Source organism: Dreissena polymorpha, chromosome 9 (assembly GCF_020536995.1).
Source record: "Dreissena polymorpha isolate Duluth1 chromosome 9, UMN_Dpol_1.0, whole genome shotgun sequence".
Taxonomy (NCBI): Eukaryota; Metazoa; Mollusca; class Bivalvia; order Myida; family Dreissenidae; genus Dreissena; species Dreissena polymorpha.
In genome coordinates, this window is record NC_068363.1 from 62,440,529 (window position 1) to 62,453,681 (window position 13,153).

General features: G+C 35.0%; 1 protein-coding gene across 3 annotated transcripts in view; it reads left to right on the forward strand.

Moving 5' to 3' along the window:
• LOC127845227 (teashirt homolog 2-like) overlaps window positions 1-13,153 on the forward strand; it is a 115,353-nt gene that overhangs the window by 66,641 nt on the left and 35,559 nt on the right. The window contains exon 1 of one of the 3 annotated variants that reach the window (XM_052376033.1): window positions 1,857-2,447. The exons of the other annotated variants lie outside the window; for them this stretch is intronic. The gene's annotated coding sequence lies outside the window, so the exon portion shown is untranslated. Of the gene's footprint in view, window positions 1-1,856; window positions 2,448-13,153 lie in introns of those variants that run through there. 3 annotated transcript variants of the gene reach the window in all.

The following is a 13,153-nucleotide window of genomic DNA, read 5'->3' on the forward strand; positions in this document are numbered from 1 at the left end:
TTTTCATTTTGATTGCACAAATATGTTAGAATAAAAAAAGTCATCAGTTTTGTTACATACTGATCAACATACAACACTTTCAGATAAATGGTTAATAAATTGGCCTGGTTTAATTCCTAATCAGCGGAGCTCCAAATTTTGGAATATTAATCAGTAAACAATGTCAAATAGAAAATTATTTCTTAAATAAACTCTTCTATTTTATATTCATAACATTGTTGGTCTAAATTCATATTTTTTATTAAGTTTGAGATATAATTGATGTATTGATGCAAGATATGAATTCCAATATTGAATTCACAAATTTTAAGCAGTATATTTTGAAGTGCCCAATGGTTTGAATGGCAGATAATGATAAAACTTGTCAAACATGTCAATTCATTGTAGCCATTCATCCCAGAATTATGTTTAAGTAATTCCGAAATGGGACAAAGGCAAACAGTGCTTAATTTGATAAAAGGAATGTAATGTTGCATCAAAACTGATAAAGATGAATGTCATATGCAAAATATATCAAGCAGTTTGTAATTCTAAGTGTTAATATTTCTGCAATGTGGGACGTAATGCTGCCAAAGCACTGATGAAAGTCTGCCAGTACATCACAGAAGTGTGCGTCTTGTCAACCAATCCGACAAACCCATCGCATCATGTTGATGCCAGACAATGCTTGTGAATATTATAAAACATAAATGTCTCTTTGATTTATACATATTGTCTTGAGGAAACCCTGACTAATAACTTTGTAAATGTTCGAGAAATTTGTGACTAGCACCTCCGCTGATGTATATCAGACTCTGTGCCTAGACTTTGATGCCAATATTTCTATGCGCAAAGACACTGTCCAGGCTTCCGATGATAAACTTCTGTAGATGACATTTGTAGAAATTTAAAGGACAAATATTACATGTTATGCATATTTTGTGGAAACAACACTTTTAGCCTAAACTGGATTTTCGCTAAGAAGATACTTCCTTTAAAAGAAAAATATCATAAAAGCACAGAGTGTTGTCCCTGATAGGCCTTATTTGACTGCAGAGGCTAATCTGGGACTACATTTTATGCACATGCTTTAACCCTTTGCATGTTGGGAAATTTGTCATCTGCTAAAATGTTGTCTGCTGAATTTCTAAAATTAGCATTTTCTTTGATTTTTTTCAAAGAATACTATCAGAATAGCAAACAGTTCGGATCCTGATGAGACGCCACATTCTGTGGCGTCTCATCTGGATTCAAACTGTTTGCAAAGGCCTTCAAAATTTGGTTCCAGCACTGAAAGAGTTAAAACCCATTTTCCCAGAGCAAGGCCCTTACTTTGATGTTTCTTATAATCATTTGAAGAAAATTGTGATTAAGACTTTGGAAGTGTCGCTAGGAAAAAAGAAACCATAGTAAACAATAATGCAATTAAACTTGCTAAAATTCAAACAATCTTAACCCTAATTACTGTAATTTAGCATGCAAAGTGTCACCCATTTACAACACAATCATTTGAAAGCTTCTATTACACCTCTAAAAAACAACAACATAAATTAAAAATCTATTCAAATGCCTGTAATGCTTTCCCAAGGACATGTTTAACACGGCCTCCATTTTGTTCCCCATTTTGTAACAACATAATTTCATCCGGATCCAAACATGCATAATAACACAGGTCCCCACCCACCCACTTCTCAACATGTCACCATGACAGCTCTCGGGCATGTTCTGTGTTAGCAAGCCCACTGAAACCATAACAGGTGCCCCTGTTAGCAGATAACAATCAGCGGTGATTGACAGGTTTTGTCCAGGTGAAATCAGCAAGAAATGAAAAACAGCAGCCTGTGGGTTGACAACTTCATAATTTGATACACTCTCTGTCACAGTACATTCTAGCTGTGATCATGAAAAGCCGCTTGGGTAGAGAGACTGGTGTTGTGAATTTCAGTGCAAGCATTTAAACTTACTGTATTATTTTATCAACTTACTGACTGGTGGACAAACATGTTATTAAATTGATTAATAAAGTGATATTTTGTATACATGAATATAAGAGAAATGAGACTATTAATCACATTATCAAATTGATCTTAGAGATGAATAACTATTGGATAGAACAATAATTGTGAATATTTGAAAATAATATTAAAGTGGTAAATAATATTTTCAGTTATTAAATTTGACTTGAGACATTTATTTTTTTATCTATGAATTTAAAATAAAAAAATTGCAGCAGACAATGCAGACATTTTAACACCAGAGTCAGAAGATTATGTTTGTAAGACAGTGATGCTGTTGGGAGATACATTGGAGAAGTATTTATTGGAACTGTATCACATTTGAGTGATTATTTAGATTTTGTTTGCCAACAGGAGAGTTGACATCTTTGGGGACAAATTAGTTTGTGTTGCAAGTATTGATTGAGCGTTCAAAACCTTGCTATTCCTGAGTTCTCGGAGCTTAATGTTCAGGTCTGTGGATATTTTATTGTATTTTAGATATTTTATTTACCTTAGTTGAATTTTTTCTTTGCATATACTTTATATTACATTAAATGGTAATGTTTTTAATGATCATGCATTAAATCATTTTGATTGTTTCTTTATTTCTGGTTTAAAACAATAAATACATATATGATATATATCTTTATGAGAGGAAGTAGAACACATGGAAAAAAAGTATTTATAAATGATTATAACCATGTTCAGAATTTAGGCGATTTATAATGTTCTGTTGTACATTTTGAAAATAGTGTGTGTTTTTTCAAAGATATTGAAATTTATGTTCCAATTATTAAGACAGAGTCATGGAACAATGAGTCATCTTGATTCAATAAAAGACATGTCGTAAACACATAAGGAAGTGATGACTTTATTGCTTTTGATGACAAAAATGGAAGCATTGCTTCATGGGATTGAAACAGTCACGCCTTCCTTCTCAAGTTTTGTTCTGAAGGCTTTGTTTTTTCGTAACTATAAGCATTAACCATAAACATGGTAGCAAAATGAGAATCGCTTTGTTTACATTTGTTAAAAATATATATTTATGTATTACATTTTTTGAAATGTTTAGTATTCTTGGGCAGAATATTTAATAGTGTGTACTTAAAGTAATACAAATGACCCACACTCTGTGAAAACAGGGCTTAACGCTTGTGTGTAAAGTGCAGTTAGAACAGGCTAATCAGGGATGATAATTTCCGCTTTTATGATATTTTCAGTTTGAGTCTTTTCTAAATAAATATCCAGTCAAAGCAGAAAGTGTTGTCCCAGATTAGGCCGGTATTCCATGTCTCCGCGTTCCGTGTCCGTGAAAAAACAAACTGGTTGAAAACTGTTGGAGCTATTCCATGTATCCACGTTCTGCGTCTGCATTTTTAGTCTGCCTATAGCATCCGTGAAAAATCGCTCGGTGAGCGATTTTTGATGTACGCAAACGCCAGTACACAGACGGCAGTCAACATGAAAGGTCAACTTTCAAGCATAGATATTAGTGAAAAATTAATCAATTTAGTAAGGAATCAACCTGAAATATACAACCAACATCTGAAAGAATACAATGAAAAAAACATTGCATCAAATATCTGGCAAAGCATAGCCAAACAACTGTCAATTTGTGGCGTTTCAGGTATATAGTGAGAATAGTAATATGCGAATATTTATCGTCTGCATAGTGTACACTCTATAATCGCTTTTCAAAAGACACAGTATATATTTCAAACAAGATATAACGATAAAAGAAATCGCTATTTAATTTTATGTTCTTTTTTTTTTTATGTCCCCCACTATAGTAGTGGGGGACATATTGTTTTTGCCCTGTCTGTTGGTCTGTCTGTTGGTCTGTCTGTTGGTCTGTCTGTTGGTCTGTCTGTTTGCGCCAACTATAACATTTTGCAATAACTTTTGCTATATTGAAGATAGCAACTTCATATTTGGCATGCATGTGTATCTCATGAAGCTGCACATTTTTAGTGGTGAAAGGTCAAGGTCAAGGTCATCCTTCAAGGTCAGAGGTCAAATATATGTGGCCAAAATCGCTAATTTTATGAATACTTTTGTAATATTGAAGATAGCAACTTGATATTTGGCATGCATGTGTATGTCATGGAGCTGCACATTTTGAGTGGTGAAAGGTCAAGGTCAATATCATCCTTCAAGGTCAGAGGTCAAATATATGTGGCCCAAATCGCTTATTTTATGAATACTTTTGCAATATGGAAGATAGCAACTTGATATTTGGCATGCATGTGCATCTCATGGAGCTGCACATTTTGAGTGGTGAAAGGACTAGGTCAAGGTCATCCTTCAAGGTCAGAGGCCAAATATATGTGGCCCAAATCGCTTATTTTATGAATACTTTTGCAATATTGAATATAGCAACTTGATATTTGGCATGCATGTGTATCTCATGGAGCTGAACATTTTGTGTGGTGAAAGTTCAAGTTCAAGGTCATCCTTCACAAGGTCAAGGTCATCCTTCAAAGTCAAACGTCATATAGGGGGACATTGTGTTTCACAAACACATCTTGTTGTCTATGCGAGTTCACATACTTAAGTTTTTAAGTCTGTCTAATACGAATAAATCGGTAATGTTTATCAATATAATTATAAGGTTTTTGGAATCTAAATAAATAATGACTAGATATATCTTTATCTATTTTTATGCACCCCTTCGAAGAAGAGGGGGTATATTGTTTTGCACATGTCGGTCGGTCGGTTCGTCAGTCGGTCCGTCCGTCCACCAGATGGTTTCCGGATGATAACTCAAGAATGCTTGGGCCTAGGATCATGAAACTTCATTGGTATATTGATCATGACTGGCAGATGACCCCTGTTGATTTCAGGTCACTAGCTCAAAGGTCAAGGTCACAGTGACTCGAAATAGTAAAATGGTTTCCGGATGATAACTCAAGAATGCTTTGGCCTAGGATCATGAAACTTCATAGGTACATTGATCATGACTGGTAGATGACCCCTATTGATTTTCAGGTCACTAGGTCAAAGGTCAAGGTCACAGTCAGTTGCAATAGTAAAATGGTTTCCGGATGATAACTCAAGAATGCTTACGCCTAGGATCATGAAACTTCATAGGTACATTGATCATGACTGGCAGATGACCCCTATCGATTTTCAGGTCACTAGTTACTTCATACTTCATTTCAATGAAATTAAAAGAAACTGTTGTCATATATATATAGGAAATACAAAGGCACGTGTCCAGTACCTATGTCTGCATTTCCGTCTACAAACATGCAGTACTTCTGCAGCAGTCATCATAAAAAAATGTGTGCTCTTCAAATATTGACATCTAAGTTCAAGTAAAACCATGTTTGGAATGAGCTTTTTGCACAAAGGCTAAAATAATAAGCGGATGCATGGAATAGATACCCCATGTCCGTATTCGGAATGCTGACGCGGAGCGCGGACACGGATGCATGGAATATTGGCCTTTGGCTTTGGGACAACACTTTACACACAAGCATTTAGCCCTGTTTTCCCAGAACTAGTCTTTCATGAAATTCTTAATATTGAAGGACATAATAATTATTATCTAGTTTTCACAAAATGCATAATTGTAAATCATGTTTGTCTAAAAAAAAATCCAGATTTTTTAATTTAAGGAGTTTTAAGCATTTTGCATAATGTTTTTGCTATTTTCACAAGTAAGTGTGGGACAGAACTTTAAAAAAAAAATCCAACAAAATATTTCAGTTTACAGAGAAATTTTTATAAAAGAAGCTGTTTTAAGACATTTATTTATTGGTCCTGTAGGCTTCCAGTGAGTTGGCAATTTGTAAACAGAAATTAGCAGTAAGGGAATGTCGACTTGAAGGTGCCATTATGGCGAACGATTAATGACAAAACTCAGTATGACGTTTTGGTGGGGCTGTTGAAATTGCCTTTACATATAGGAAGAAGCCATCAATCTCTGAGTGAGTGATATATATGTTAAGGGATCAGCATGAAAGTGTTGTATCTCGTAAAGATTTCTGTATAGGATACAGTATTTTAATTCTCAAAACTTTACATTTTGCAAGTTAAACCCAATACTTTGATGCTTGCTCTATATTTTTAGTCTTATTATTGTATTTTCACGATCAAACCTGGATATTTTTTTAATGACTGTTTACCTTAGGCTGCAGACTGTTTGCATAATAGCTGCACACTGGCTGTATTTAGCTTGAGATTGGTTGTATTAAGTTGCAGACTGGTTGTATTTATTTGCAGACGGGTTGTATTATGCTGCAGACTGGTTGTATTAAGTTGCAGACTGGTTGTATTAATTTTTGCAGACTTTTATTAAGTTGCAGACTGGTTGTATTAAGTTGCAGACTGGTTGTAATAATTTGCAGACTTGTATTTAGCTTCAAACTGGTTGTATTAAGTTGCACACTGGTTGTATTAAGCTTCAGACTGGTTGTATGAAATTGCACACTGGTTGTATTAAGTTGCAGACTGGTTGTATTAAGTTGCACACTGGTTGTATTAATTTGCACACTGGTGGTATTGAGTTGCAGACTGGTTGTTTTAATTTGCTTACTGGTTGTATTTAGCTGCACACAGGTTTTATTAAGCTGCACACTGGTTGTATTAAGCTGCACACTGGTTGTATTAAGTGATAAACTGGTTGTATTAAGCTGCACACTGGTTGTATTAAGCTGCACACTGGTTGTATTAAGTGATAAACTGGTTGTATTAAGCTGCACACTGGTTGTATTAAGCTGCACACTGGTTGTATTAAGCTGCATACTGGTTCTATTAAGCTGCAGACTGGTTGTAATAAGAAATGCACACTGGTTGTATAAAGTTGCAGACTGGTTGTATTAATTTGCAGACTGGTTTTATTTAGCTACAAACTGGTTGTATTAAGCTGCACACTGGTTGCATTTAGCTGCACACTGGTTGCATTTAGCTGCACAATGGTTGTATTATTTGTAGACTGGTTGTATTAAGTTGTACACCAGTTGTATTAAGCTGCATACTGGTTGTATTAAGTTGCACACAGGTTGTATTAAGTTGCAAACTGGTTGTATTAATTTGCAGACTGGTTGTATTAATTTGCAGACTGGTTGTATTTAGCTACAGACTGGTTGTATTAAGTTGCACACAGGTTGCATTTAGCTGCACACTGGATGTATTTAGCTGCACACTGGTTGTATTTAGCTGCATACTGGTTGTATTAAGTTGTACACCAGTTGAATTTAGTTGCTCACTGGTTGTATTAAGCTGCACACTTGTTGTATAAAGTGGAAATAAGGTTGTATTTCGCTGAACACTGGTTGTATTTAGCTGTTCACTGGTTGTATTTAGCTGCACACTGGTTGTATTTAGTTTCCCACTGGTTGTATTTAGCTGCACACTGGTTGTATTTAGTTTCTCACTGGTTGTATTAAGTTGCAGACTGGTTGTATTAAGCTCTAAACTGGTTTCATGATGCTGACAGCTTTCGACCGAGGCCTGTGGATACATAGATTGATAAAGTATTGGGTGTGAAAGTAATGTATCTAATATAGAAGTACTCAGATGATACAACTAATTGATTTTGAAAACAAAGACATCATATCACTGTTACAGCCAAAAATAAATAACAAATGATGAAGTTGTCTACAGCTAGGCCTTCAAAATGTGTGTTATAAAATGGTTTTTGTTATGTTAAGTAAAAAATTATTAAGTGCCTATGATTTGTGGCAACACTATCCATGTACACACCTCAAGCCATAGAATGGGCAAGAATCCATCATCACCTAATGACAGCCTGAATGTGACATCATCAAATAAAACTAGGTAATTAAATCTTTAACTAATGATGTTTGCTCTTACTCAGCACTTTAACTAATGATACCGGCCTTCAAGAAACAGTTTTTGCTCTGGCATTGTAATGAAGTGTACAATTAATTGTAGAAAGTTTAACCTGTCTTATGAGGTTATCTAAAAGTGAGTCCTTTTTAAAGGTGATAATTAGTTATTGTAAAAGATACTTATAATATTGTATTATAGTCAAATTCAAAGTGATTATTTAATTCATAATTATTGCCATGGGCGTTCGCAGGAATTTTTCAAGGGGGGAGGTTTCCCTCTTTGCCGCTGGAGGCTTAGAAAATTTTGAGAATAAGGCCAGATAATGGTGCATCATGAAGTATATCTGGAAGGTTACAAGTTAGGATTTGGAATTGATAACTTGACTGTATTGGAGTAAAATATACTTATTTTTCTCTCCTTTGATCATAGTGACTTTTCTCATATAGAATCTAAATACAATTACTGACGGACATAGGGACTGTGAAAGCAAACATTAAGAATTTCAGAGAGAGCCCTTAGAGAAGACGGCTAGTTCCGAAAACACACCATTGTTAAGCGAAACAAGGTGGACTGCAAAGTAAAAACGCATACGAATCTTTGCTAAATATTTCATAGAAATACGCCGTCAGTTTAAATATATAGCGCAAAACGAACAGAAAACGAAAGGACGACAGACTTTACATCAGCTATGGAGGGCAAGTGGAACTGCGACATTTGTGATAACGCTTCACATAATAGCCAAATATTCGTCCATTTTAGAGCCCATCACTCAAGCACTTCAGGCTGTTCAATTGGGCATAATTGGTGTCAAAAAACACGTTGATAATCTGGCATTAATGTTCACTGATCATCTAGTAAATGCGGATTCGATTTTCGCGGAGGGTATATTTGGTCCGGCATTAAAACCAGCCGAAGATATTGGTGTTACAATGACAATACCACGGCAATGTGGCCGTCAAGTACACTGAGCAAATTTTGGTGGAACCAGTGAAGAATACTATCGACGCATGATTTATATTCCGTACATGGACTCACTCATCTAGTCTCTAGGAAGCCGATTTTCATAATCTGCCTGCGTTAATGTTATATCAACTCCATCCGAACCACATCAAAATTTCAATCGATAAGACTATAAATACACAGTCCTAACCATCGACGAATTTTATCAAATCAATAATTTTGAACAAGACGCAATGTCATGGTACAACAGGAACAAGCAGGAATCCATCAAACAAAATGAGTAAGATTTTGTTGACTAGGTCAAAAAACGGATTTGTTTCCGGCCGTGCGGTAGGTGATGATCTTATTATTAACCCTGCCCCCACCACTTGTACGGTGGAACGATCATTTAGCATGCTGAGACGAGTCAAGACATGGCTAAGATCCACCATGTCCGACGACAGCATCTCAGGATTATGCATGATGAGGTTCACAGGGATCAGATCAACAACGACAGGAATATTTTTATTTAAAAAGTCATCGAGAAATTCGGCAGAGACCCACATCGCCTTCACTTCCTATTAAGGGACTGAATACATGTTAATTGTGAATAAATTTACTTCTCCGCATGAATGAATCATGTTTAAAACATTGTTTTGAGAGTTAATAAATTGTGCAATAACCGCATCCATGACTTGTTTACATGTAAATGGGAGTTGATGTTAGTGTGAAACTAACCAGGGGTCATTCTGACCCAAATTGTTCAATTCAGGAATCATAATTGTACACGTATACATTTTTCCATATTCAACTATCCTTTTTGCTCATCAATTTTCCAGGGGGGGTCAGCTGACCCCATTTGCCCCTATGTGCGGACGCCCATGATTATTGCCTCTATGAAATATAAACAAATAGAACTTGTCATTGACTGCATTTTTTCTAAATTGAAATTATTGTCTATATGGTATTATTTATGTAATTTATAAGAGTCCAGAAAGATCTAGATTTTAAAAAATCCAGGAAACTGAGGGTACAAACATTGCTGACATTTTAAATGGTTTAAAAAACACAAACTGTATTTACTTTAAATATCTGATGGAAACTACCATTTGTCCATAAAATGGGTCAGTGTTGTTTTTACCTGAGAATTAGATGGGTTTTTCCATAAAGGTGGAGATCCAGATTACAGCTGCATTACCCAGCAAGGAAACATTGTAATTTTCTATAAGGATTGTTGTTTTTACACATTCAGCATATGTAATATGTCTGACTTCTTTGTTCTTTTTTTGTGCTCTTGAACAAAGCTTTGAAGCGAAAATGGCCATGTTATCGTGTTTTTGAAAAATCCTCTTGTAAGTGACAAATTTTCTTTTATAATACATAACCTTGTAATACAGCTTTTCTGTAAGGGTTACAATTTACATTCAGATTATATGTTTTTATTATCAAGAAATTTATTGAACATCATGCATTTGTAATTTAAAAAAAGTTACTCTTATATTAGATTTTGAAATCTGATCATAAATATCAACAACAACATCAGTGTTCCAAGTTTCATTAAATACTGTATGTTAGCCTTTGAAGAATGATTTGTAACCCAGTCTTTGTGTTGGCATGACAGGTCCAGTCAAAATCAATTAAGTTGGCAGGAGACAAGTTGGTTGATTTAATGTTGCAATTATTGCTATAAATCTCCACATATTGACGTCCTATGAGGCGCATATTAAAATAGGTTACCATGATTTATCGAAACGACAAAGAACTTTTTATCTGTCAGAGGTTTGTGTCAATTCTTTCAATTGATGATACGAAAATAAGGTTTTAAGTCATTTTAACATTTAAACCATCTTGTTAAGCCATGTATCCAAGTTGTGTTAACTTTGCATGATAAAAGGTTACATTGAAACACATATCAGTATTTTAAATTGGAAGGTTGTTGACTTAATTGTATGTTATCATCACCGTTAATTGCTGAATTTGGACATATTTGAAAAGTAGCCGGTGGTCCAATCTTATAAATAATGTTTTTACAGTGCAATTAATCATAAATTATTGCATGCAATATTCAATTTAATACTTGTTCATGTTTTATATTTTGTTGACATGATTTAGGCGGATGTTCTGGATTTAAGCTCACCTGAACATATCATGTCTCATATTGCAAACTTTACAGGTGACAAAAGCTGTTCAATAAGTTAAAAATTCATCATACTTTCAATAGCATTGTCATAAAGAAAATGAAAATGTTAAATGTTAAACTAAACATGCTCCTCTACAAACATGTGCAAAAATATTAATTAAAAAAAAAAGTATATATTTTGAGAAAATTCTGTTCAATGCATATATGTACTAATTTAAGGACCTTTGAATTTAATATGAATGGTAACATTTATTACATCTTTTTTTGCCCAATTACATAATAATTAAATTGCACGGAAAGTTTGCAACAAAAACAATTATTTTAACCCTTTCCCACTCAGAAGCAAAGTGAAAATGGCTATGTGCATACTACATAAAACCAGAAAAGCCTGCGAGTAACTCGCAGTCTGTTCGGGTTTTATGCTGTTTGCTGCTCATCAGTATCTAAGGGATGGAAATGAAGCCTTAAAAACTTGAATTATGTATGAAAGATGTTTAATTAAACTTAATTTTTTAAGGGACTACAAATGTGTGAAATACGTATCTAAGTGGTAAAGGGTTAAACCATCTTTATTTGGTCTGTTCAAGTCCATGTTCTTGGTGGAGCCAATACTTGGTGACTGGGCATTGTGACATCTAAAGAATGCTCCCTCAGTGGGGATGGAACCCATAACTTCTTGTTTAACCCTTTCCCACTCAGAAGCAAAGTAAAAATGGTTATGTGCAAACAGCATAAAACCTGAACAGCCTGTGAGTAACTCGCAGTCTGTTTAGGTTTTATGATGTTTGCTGCTCATCAGTATCTAAGGGTTGGAGATGAAGCCTTTAAAACTTGAATCTAGTAAGAAAGGTCTTTAAATAAATCTATCTTTCTAATAAAACCAGAACAGCCTGCGAGTAACTCGCAGTCTCTTCAGGTTTTATGCTGTTTGCTGCTCATCAGTATCTAAGGTTTGGAGATAAAGCCTTAAAAACTTGAATCTAGTAAGAAAAGTGAATCCAGTAAGAAAGGTCTTTAAATAAATCTATCTTTCTAAGGGACTACAAATGTATAAAAATACGTATCTAAGTGGTGAAGGGTTATGAGACGGACACCATATCTACCACTAAGCAACCAACCTTAATGACCTTTATTTTAAAATCTTTTTTAGGTTAAAACTATTTTCTGGTTTGTATACTTAAGCTCTGAAATTGTATTACACCAGTCTATCCTGTAAAGGCATTTAATGACAAACTTACAACAATGCAAACAAATTTGTGTTCAAATCTTGTTAAATTTTGACCTGCATGGCATACAGTAACCTATCATGCATTGTTATGTAAACTCTTTCAGTGCTGGAACCGAATTTTGAAGGCCTTTGCAAACAGTTTGGATCCAGATGAGACACCACAAAACGTGGCGTCTCATCAGGATCCAAACTGTTTGCTATTCTTATAGTATTCTTTGAAAAAAAAATGGAATAAAATGAATATTTTAGAAATTCAGCAGACAACATAAAATTATTAGCAGACAACAAATTTCCCAGCATGCAAAGGGTTTATTTGCAAAAGTTGTCCTCAAGCACTGCTACCAGAGTTTTCTGATTCTGACAAAATATAAAGTGTCACCATATGTCTTTCTCAATAGAAATCAAGTCATCGCCTCTTATCACCAAGCCTCAGTAAGACTACTCTGCCTTAAACTATTGTGTCCATCATCCCACCGTAAATGCACCCGGTATTTAGCTTCCAGTAGGAGCATTCATCTTGCATTAAACTGCGAGTCCCCTGCTGTAAATCATGCTGAGGATACATTATTAGATGCACATGCTGTCCTCTGTTCACTGACTGCCCATTGACGAGGTGTTGTTGGCATTTTGCACGCCCATTTTTCTTAGCCTTAACAAATAGTCATTAATGATGTTAATAGTGTGAAAGATGCATTAATTAGTTCAATGATTTACGTGTAATTTATTGCATTAACTAGACCCGACATTGTGTGATATTGTCATTTAAATGATGTGACAGATTTACGCATCAATTCCTGATTTCAGTGTTACTGTAGGGTGGAAGCCTTTGCAGAAACACACCACACAGCTGGTGTGTAACCTTCGGCTACATTGCCTGTCCAAAGCATTCTAAATAGGGAACTAGGATGTTATAATAAGTTGACTGATTTGACAGTCTGTAGGATTCATTGTCAATCTGATAAATTGACTGGTATGGACGCATCTGTCCCTGTAACATGAAAAGTGCTTTCTAATGAACTTTGATGTATTGTCATGACAACCAAAGGTCAGCTGGGGTGATGGTACAGCCAT